This window comes from Drosophila miranda (assembly GCF_003369915.1).
Source record: "Drosophila miranda strain MSH22 chromosome Y unlocalized genomic scaffold, D.miranda_PacBio2.1 Contig_Y3_pilon, whole genome shotgun sequence".
Lineage (NCBI taxonomy): Eukaryota > Metazoa > Arthropoda > Insecta > Diptera > Drosophilidae > Drosophila > Drosophila miranda.
The window spans coordinates 6867578-6875577 of NW_022881625.1; the positions used below are offsets into that span (position 1 = coordinate 6867578).

General features: G+C 52.7%; 1 pseudogene; it reads left to right on the forward strand.

Annotated features, from left to right (window-relative positions):
• Window positions 1–377: 377 nt before the first annotated feature.
• Window positions 378–5491, forward strand: LOC117194644 (annotated as a pseudogene).
• Window positions 5492–8000: the final 2509 nt, after the last annotated feature.

Genomic DNA, 8000 nt, shown 5'->3' on the forward strand with positions numbered 1-8000 from the left:
GTTGTCAAATACCGTTTGTTCCGGGGGTCGGTCCACTCTCATGCTTTTGTTTCGGCCATTTCAAGGTCTGTACAGAAACCGTCTGTTGGGTCAGACCTCCCTCCATTGACCAGAGCAGAGCTCTAACATTTTCATAGAAACGGCATTAGAAGTCACTCATACGCAGCGTGGGTTGGATAAGATTAACGAAAGCCCACATAGACATAGCTCATCCTCCCCATTCTCACTTGACTCTTTGCAGACAGCAGAATGAGCTCTAACAACTGCGGTTTCATCGATCCGCAGGGCCAGTTGAGTGCAGCCCTCGCTAATCGAGATATACGGGAATTCCACACTGCCCTGGACAGCGGTGCCCAGGCCAATCGCCAGGATGATCGAATGCCTCTCAGGTGGGCTCCTGCATTCAGCTGCTGCTCGAGTACGGAGCCTCTCCGAATTTGGTGGATCAGGGTGAGTTCACGCCCCTCCACCATGTGCTGAAGAATAGAAAGATTGAGGCAGGCACTAAGCTGGAGCTGATCCGACTTTTTCTGAAACAACCACAGTTGGACATTGACAGCTATCGGAACGGGCAGGTACGCCAGATGCTGAGGGATCAGTATCCGGAACTGCCGTTGCCGGAGCTGCGCGAGGCCGGAGCAGAGATCGACTGCGAGCGACTCCTCCGCACGCTGCGGGACGGAGACGAGAACCAGTTCGAGCAACAGTTCGCGGAGTACCACCAGAACGTCAGCGGAAACGCAGACAACCAATGCAATGCCAACCAGGAGGAGTATCAGTCCCTGCTGGCGGAGAGTATCAAGCGGGGCAAGCAGCGAGCCTTTGAGGCCATCCTCGAGACGGGCATCAACATTAATCCTTCAAAATTGAGCGACATCAGCCCCGTGGAGTTGGCCGTAATCTGGGGCAACCACAGGGCGCTATAGAAGCTGTTGAAGCATCCGCAGCTGAGGCTGACATCGCATTCCAACCTGCTGAACGCGGTTATCAGTCGCCTGGGTGAGCAGCCGCTGGACGACTTCTGTGACCACCAGCGCTGCTTCCATCTGCTGCTCGAGAGCGATCGTGTGGACATCAATGAGGCGGACAAGGCTGGCCTGGTGCCACTCTCCTATGCGGTCAAGTATCGCAACACAAAGGTGGCACAGGAGCTTCTACGGCAGGGAGCGTACATCGGGGCGAGAAGCGCGTTCGGAGATCTTCCCATACAGGAGATGGACCCGAAAGTGCTGGAGGTGCACTTCGATTCCTGCATCACAACCAACGGGGAGAAGCCCGGTGACCAGAGTTTCGAGATCATCATCAACTACAAGAATCTGATGAGACGCCAGCTCGAGTTTCCTTTTACTCAAGTGGCACCACCTCTCGGTGATCTTCTATCTGAACTTTCTACTTTACTCTCTCTTCCCTGCCTCCATTATCACGCATACGCTCCTTAAGTTCCACGAAAGCGACCACACGGGCCTGACTGCCCTCTTCGGCCTGTTCTCTTGGATAGGGATTGTGTATCTCATGATCCGAGAGGTCATACAGCTTGCCATGTCGCCGCTGCTGTACTTCAGGTCCATCACGAACCTGATGGAGGTGGCTCTCATTGTCTTGTCGATCCTAACCTGCATGGAAGCCAGCTACGACAAGGAGACGCAGCGCATACTGGTCGTCTTCACCATTCTGCTGGTGTCCGTTGAGTTCTGCCTGCTGGTTGGCTCCCTGCCAGTACTCTCAATTTCGACGCACATGCTCATGCTGCGCGCCGTCTCCAGCAGCTTCATCAAGAGCTTTGCTCTCTACTCGATCTTTGTGCTTACGTTTAGTCTGTGCTTCTACATACTGTTTGGCAAGCCCCAGGTGGATTCCTCCTCTCCGAAGGACAGCACGCCAGAGCCAGCAAAGGAGGGAGAAGATGATGGTCACTTCAACACATTCTCCGTGCCCATCGAGGCGCTCATCAAGACGATTGTGATGCTCACGGTGACATAAAGTTTGACAGCGTCTACACTTACCTGATCTTCCTGCTCTTTGTGTTCTTCATGACCATTGTGTTGTTCAATCTCCTGAATGGTCTGGCTGTCAGCGATACTCAGGTGGGTTTATATTTCCTTTTCTTCCTCGGCTTTATCCAACTGTTTTCTCCCCTCTCTTTTCCCACAGGCCATCAAGGCCCAGGCGGAACTGAACGGCGCCATTGTCCGCACCAATCTGCTGACCCGCTACGAGCAAGTTCTCACTGGCCGAGATGAACACGCTCAGACCTCATCGTCCCAGTTAAACAAAGGCAGTCGGCTCGCTCGAGGAAGACCATGAGCTAGTCACCGGTTCAATCGTAATTTTCTTCATGCTTTTCTTGAGTTTCACGCCCTCGTGGCTTTTCCCACACTTGGGACCCCACTAGGCAGAAAAGCGAAAGGAGAGAAAATCTTCACTGATGAATCGCCTGATCGGATCGGATCGGATGGGCTGTTATATACTCACAACACATACTCATTGGCCGCATTTGCGAATCGCTGGGCTGTGAACAAGCTTAAATTGAAAGAGTGTCGGCACTTCGGTGTGCCAAAGATACATATCTTTACCCCTTGAATCAGCTCGTGTTGATTTTTCTGCCGTGCATTGCACTTTTGAGCTCAGGTCCTAAACGAGAGTCACACACCACACACATGCATATTATTATCATTATCATCATCATTATGATAATGACTGTGAGCGAACGAATGCTGATGAAGCCTCATTGTCAATGTCGAAAGTTATGGGATTGGTTAAGGAAACCCAATGTGGGATATGAAAAGTATTGCGTTCTGCTCTGGCATAGGATCCCAGCTTTAATATTAGGGGGATTCCCCTTCCAAGCAACGATGCGACAATACAACTGTATGTACATATGCATCTACAGTGGGTACACAGCAAGGCAGGCGCGATTAGATACAGGCCAGCGCCGAGCAGCGTAGACACCCAGTACCCTGCCACCCACCGAGGGAAACAGAGAGCGATGAAGGGGGATCTGTGTGTGCGTATCCCCAATGAATTAATATTTCATTCTAGAACGCAGTTGTCTGCGTTAGTTGGGCACACACACACATAGTACATATATGCTGGCAGCGTTCCCATTCAATCTACTCGACGGCTGATGCACGCCAGTAGCCCCCGCTGGAAACTTCCGCAGATTCTGGAACGCAGAGGATGCGGGCTATCGGCGACAGGGGAATACTACTAAGCAGAAAGAGAAGGCGAGTTCATATTATTGCTAATTTAATGCAAGAAAAATAAAGAGAGTGGAGTGGGCGATGCCAAAGGCAGAAGAAAGAAAGGCCGTAAACCAAAAGAAGGCCTGTCTCGCTCTCTCTCGTGGGAATTGACTTTGAATTTCGAATATTTCGGTATCTATTTTCATTGCGGCCAAGAACGGAGAGACGATTCCGTGTATTGCGATGCCAGCATCAACGAAAATAGATGCCCAAATGGAAGTGCAAACATCTCTCAGGGGAGGGGTGGAGTGTCGGGCGTGTGGCCGTGTGTCTTCTGTCAGTGTGTGATTGGATACTGCTTGCTGCTTTCTGCTCGATGGCTGCCCCTAGAGCACGAGGTGCAGGCGTATCTGGAACACCAGCTGCTCGACGGTCTTCTTCAGGAGCGCCGCCAGGGACAGGATGAATCCCAGGAGGCTGAGGGAGAACAGCCAGGGCGTGGTCATGAGCACGGCAAAGAAGACGAGCGTCTCGTCGCCCCGGGCATTGGCCATGCGCCACAGCAACTGGCGCTGGATGGTGCGCAGCTTGAACTTGCTGTTCCACAATCGGTGGCGCTTCGAGCCGACGGTTTCGTTGAAGCCCACGGTCTTCTCGACCAGCCAGACCACCTCGCAGCACAGCAGTTGCAGCACCAGCAGCACGACCTTGACCACAGCGGTCTCCAAGAAACCTGTGGGGTAGCTTTCGGCTGCGGATGTGGCTGTGACTGTGGCTCTGACTGTGGCTCTGACTGTGGCTCTGCCTCCAGCTGCTGGCCAGCTCCATGGACAGACAGTCATTTGTGTGAAAATCATCGTAGCATGAAGCGTTGTCAAATACCGTTTGTTTCGGGGGTCGGTCCACTCTCATGCTTTTGTTTCGGCCATTTCAAGGTCTGTACAGAAACCGTCTGTTGGGTCAGACCTCCCTCCATTGACCAGAGCAGAGCTCTAACAATGCGGGTTCTGGCATCATTTTCATAGAAACGGCATTAGAAGTCACTCATACGCAGCGTGGGTTGGATAAGATTAACGAAAGCCCACATAGACATAGCTCATCCTCCCCATTCTCACTTGACTCTTTGCAGACAGCAGAATGAGCTCTAACAACTGCGGTTTCATCGATCCGCAGGGCCAGTTGAGCGCAGCCCTCGCTAATCGGGACATACGGGAATTCAACACTGCCCTGGACAGCGGTGCCCAGGCCAATCGCCAGGACGATCGAATGCCTCTCAGGTGGGCTCCTCTCAGTCGGACAAGCGGAGCATTGGCCATCCTCACCAATTGGAGGACGAGATGACTCCAATCGCATACATCGCCGATTCCAAGGAGCTGCGTTACCTGCTCCAGCACCCGCTAATCTCGAGTTTCCTCTTACTCAAGTGGCACCGCCTCTCGGTGATCTTCTATCTGAACTTTCTACTTTACTCTCTCTTCCGTGCCTCCATTATCACGCATACGCTCCTTAAGTTCCACGAAAGCGACCACACGGGCCTGACTGCCCTCTTCGGCCTGTTCTCTTGGATAGGGATTGTGTATCTCATGATCCGAGAGGTCATACAGCTTGCCATGTCGCCGCTGCTGTACTTCAGGTCCATCACGAACCTGATTGAGGGGGCTCTCATTGTCTTGTCGATCCTAACCTGCATGGAAGCCAGCTACGACAAGGAGACGCAGCGCATACTGGTCGTCTTCACCATTCTGCTGGTGTCCGTTGAGTTCTGCCTGCTGGTTGGCTCCCTGCCAGTACTCTCAATTTCGACGCACATGCTCATGCTGCGCGCCGTCTCCAGCAGCTTCATCAAGAGCTTTGCTCTCTACTCGATCTTTGTGTTTTTAGTCTGTGCTTCTACATACTGTTTGGCAAGCCCCAGGTGGATTCCTCCTCTCCGAAGGACAGCACGCCAGAGCCAGCAAAGGAGGGAGAAGATGTTGGTCACTTCAACACATTCTCCGTGCCCATCGAGGCGCTCATCAAGACGATTGTGATGCTCACGGGAGAATTTGATGCCGGTGACATAAAGTTTGACAGCGTCTACACTTACCTGATCTTCCTGCTCTTTGTGTTCTTCATGACCATTGTGTTGTTCAATCTCCTGAATGGTCTGGCTGTCAGCGATACTCAGGTGGGTTTATATTTCCTTTTCTTCCTCGGCTTTATCCAACTGTTTTCTCCCCTCTCTTTTCCCACAGGCCATCAAGGCCCAGGCGGAACTGAACGGCGCCATTGTCCGCACCAATCTGCTGACCCGCTACGAGCAAGTTCTCACTGGCCGAGATGAACACGCTCAGACCTCATCGTCCCAGTTGAACAAAGGCAGTCGGTTCGCTCGAGGAAGACCATGAGCTAGTCACCGGTTCAATCGTAATTTTCTTCATGCTTTTCTTGAGTTTCACGCCGTCGTGGCTTTTCCCACACCTGGGACCCCACTAGGCAGAAAAGCGAAACGAGAGAAAATCTTCACTGATGAATCGCCTGATCGGATCGGATGGGCTGTTATATACTCACAACACATACTCATTGGCCGCATTTGCGAATCGCTGGGCTGTGAACAAGCTTGAATTGAAAGAGTGTCGGCACTTCGGTGTGCCAAAGATACATATCTTTACCCCTTGAATCAGCTCGTGTTGATTTTTCTGCCGTGCATTGCACTTTTGAGCTCAGGTCCTAAACGAGAGTCACACACCACACACATGCACATTATTATCATTATCATCATCATTATGATAATGACTGTGAGCGAACGAATGCTGATGAAGCCTCATTGTCAATGTCGAAAGTTATGGGATTGGTTAAGGAAACCCAAGGTGGGATATGAAAAGTATTGCGTTCTGCTCTGGCATAGGATCCCAGCTTTAATATTAGGGGGATTCCCCTTCCAAGCAACGATACGACAATCAACGGACATTGATTAACAACCGTACGTAAATATGCATCTACAGTGGGTACACAGCAAGGCAGGCGCGATTAGATACAGGCCAGCGCCGAGCAGCGTAGACACCCAGTACCCTGCCGCCCTCCGAGGGAAACAGAGAGCGATGAAGGGGATCTATGTGTGCGTATCCAATGAATTAATATTTCATTCTAGAACGCAGTTGTCTGCGTTAGTTGGGCACACACACACATAGTACATATATGCTGGCAGCGTTCCCATTCAATCTACTCGACGGCTGATGCACGCCAGTAGCCCCCGCTGGAAATTTCCGCAGATTCTGGAACGCAGAGGATGCGGGCTATCGGCGACAGGGGAATACTACTAAGCAGAAAGAGAAGGCGAGTTTATATTATTGCCAATTTAATGCAAGAAAAATAAAGAGAGTGGAGTGGGCGATGCCAAAGGCAGAAGAAAGAAAGGCCGTAAACCAAAAGAAGAAGGCCCGTCTCGCTCTCTCTCGTGGGAATTGACTTTGAATTTCGAATATTTCGGTATCTATTTTCATTGCGGCCAAACACGGAGAGACGATTCCGTGTATTGCGATGCCAGCATCAACGAAAATAGATGCCCAAATGAAAGTGCAAACATCTCTGAGGGGAGGGGTGGAGTGTCGGGCGTGTGGCCGTGTGTCTTCTGTCAGTGTGTGATTGGATACTGCTTGCTGCTTTCTGCTCGATGGCTGCCCCTAGAGCACGAGGTGCAGGCGTATCTGGAACACCAGCTGCTCGACGGTCTTCTTCAGGAGCGCCGCCAGGGACAGGATGAATCCCAGGAGGCTGAGGGAGAACAGCCAGGGCGTGGTCATGAGCACGGCAAAGAAGACGAGCGTCTCGTCGCCCCGGGCATTGGCCATGCGCCACAGCAACTGGCGCTGGATGGTGCGCAGCTTGAACTTGCTGTTCCACAATCGGTGGCGCTTCGAGCCGACGGTTTCGTTGAAGCGCACGGTCTTCTCGACCAGCCAGAACACCGCGCAGCACAGCAGTTGCAGCACGACCTCTGACCACAGCGGTCTCCAAGACGAGGTGGTACAAGGCCACCATGCGCTGACGGTGCTCCGGCTGCATTGTGGAGAGCACGACTGCGCCGAGGGACTCCAGCGGGGAGACCCTGGGGGAAAGGCCGTCGGAGAGCTCCTCCCACTCCGAGTCCGACTCGGTGCGCTCTATCGAGCTGAACTCGCTCTGGCTCTGACAGGTCTGGCTCTGACAGGAGCACGACTCCTCCTCTTGGTCCTCCTCGGTGGGCATCGAGTAGTCGCCCTCGTAGTTGCCCTCGTAGCGGCAGTCGGAGTACTCTTCGTGGGGGTCGTCGTAGTAGTTTCCGCGGCTGTCCGGAGAAGCGCCGCCTGTCCAGAGGGAGCTCAACACGGGCGGTGGTCCCATCGAAGCGATCTGTGGCACAGCATTGAATCTGCAGGGGAGCCGGGGGTAAGTTATGTCCTGGGGGGAAGTGGAGTCTGGGCTGCTGCCGCTCACCCATCTGAATCCCCCATCGGAGGGAAGGTGGGGGGGTGAGCGTGACCTATTGGACCCATTGGGCGGGACAGCAGAGGACTGGTGTGGATGTGGCCTAGGAAAGACATCGCATTGAGTTCATTCTTGTCGGCGGAACCTTCGGGGGGACCTGCAGCCCCGGCTGCTGCTGCTGCTGCTGGTCGACGAAAGACGAAGGATCCCATGGATCCGAAAACACCCCGCGAGCAGGTGAATGGGGAACGTGGATTGTTAATAGTTGGATTCATCTTATTCCAGCACCTGTGAGGAAATATTCGTTCATGGGCTTTGTTTTGTATTTTTATTTTTATTTACTTTATGTTCCCTGTGCTTTCGATATTTGCT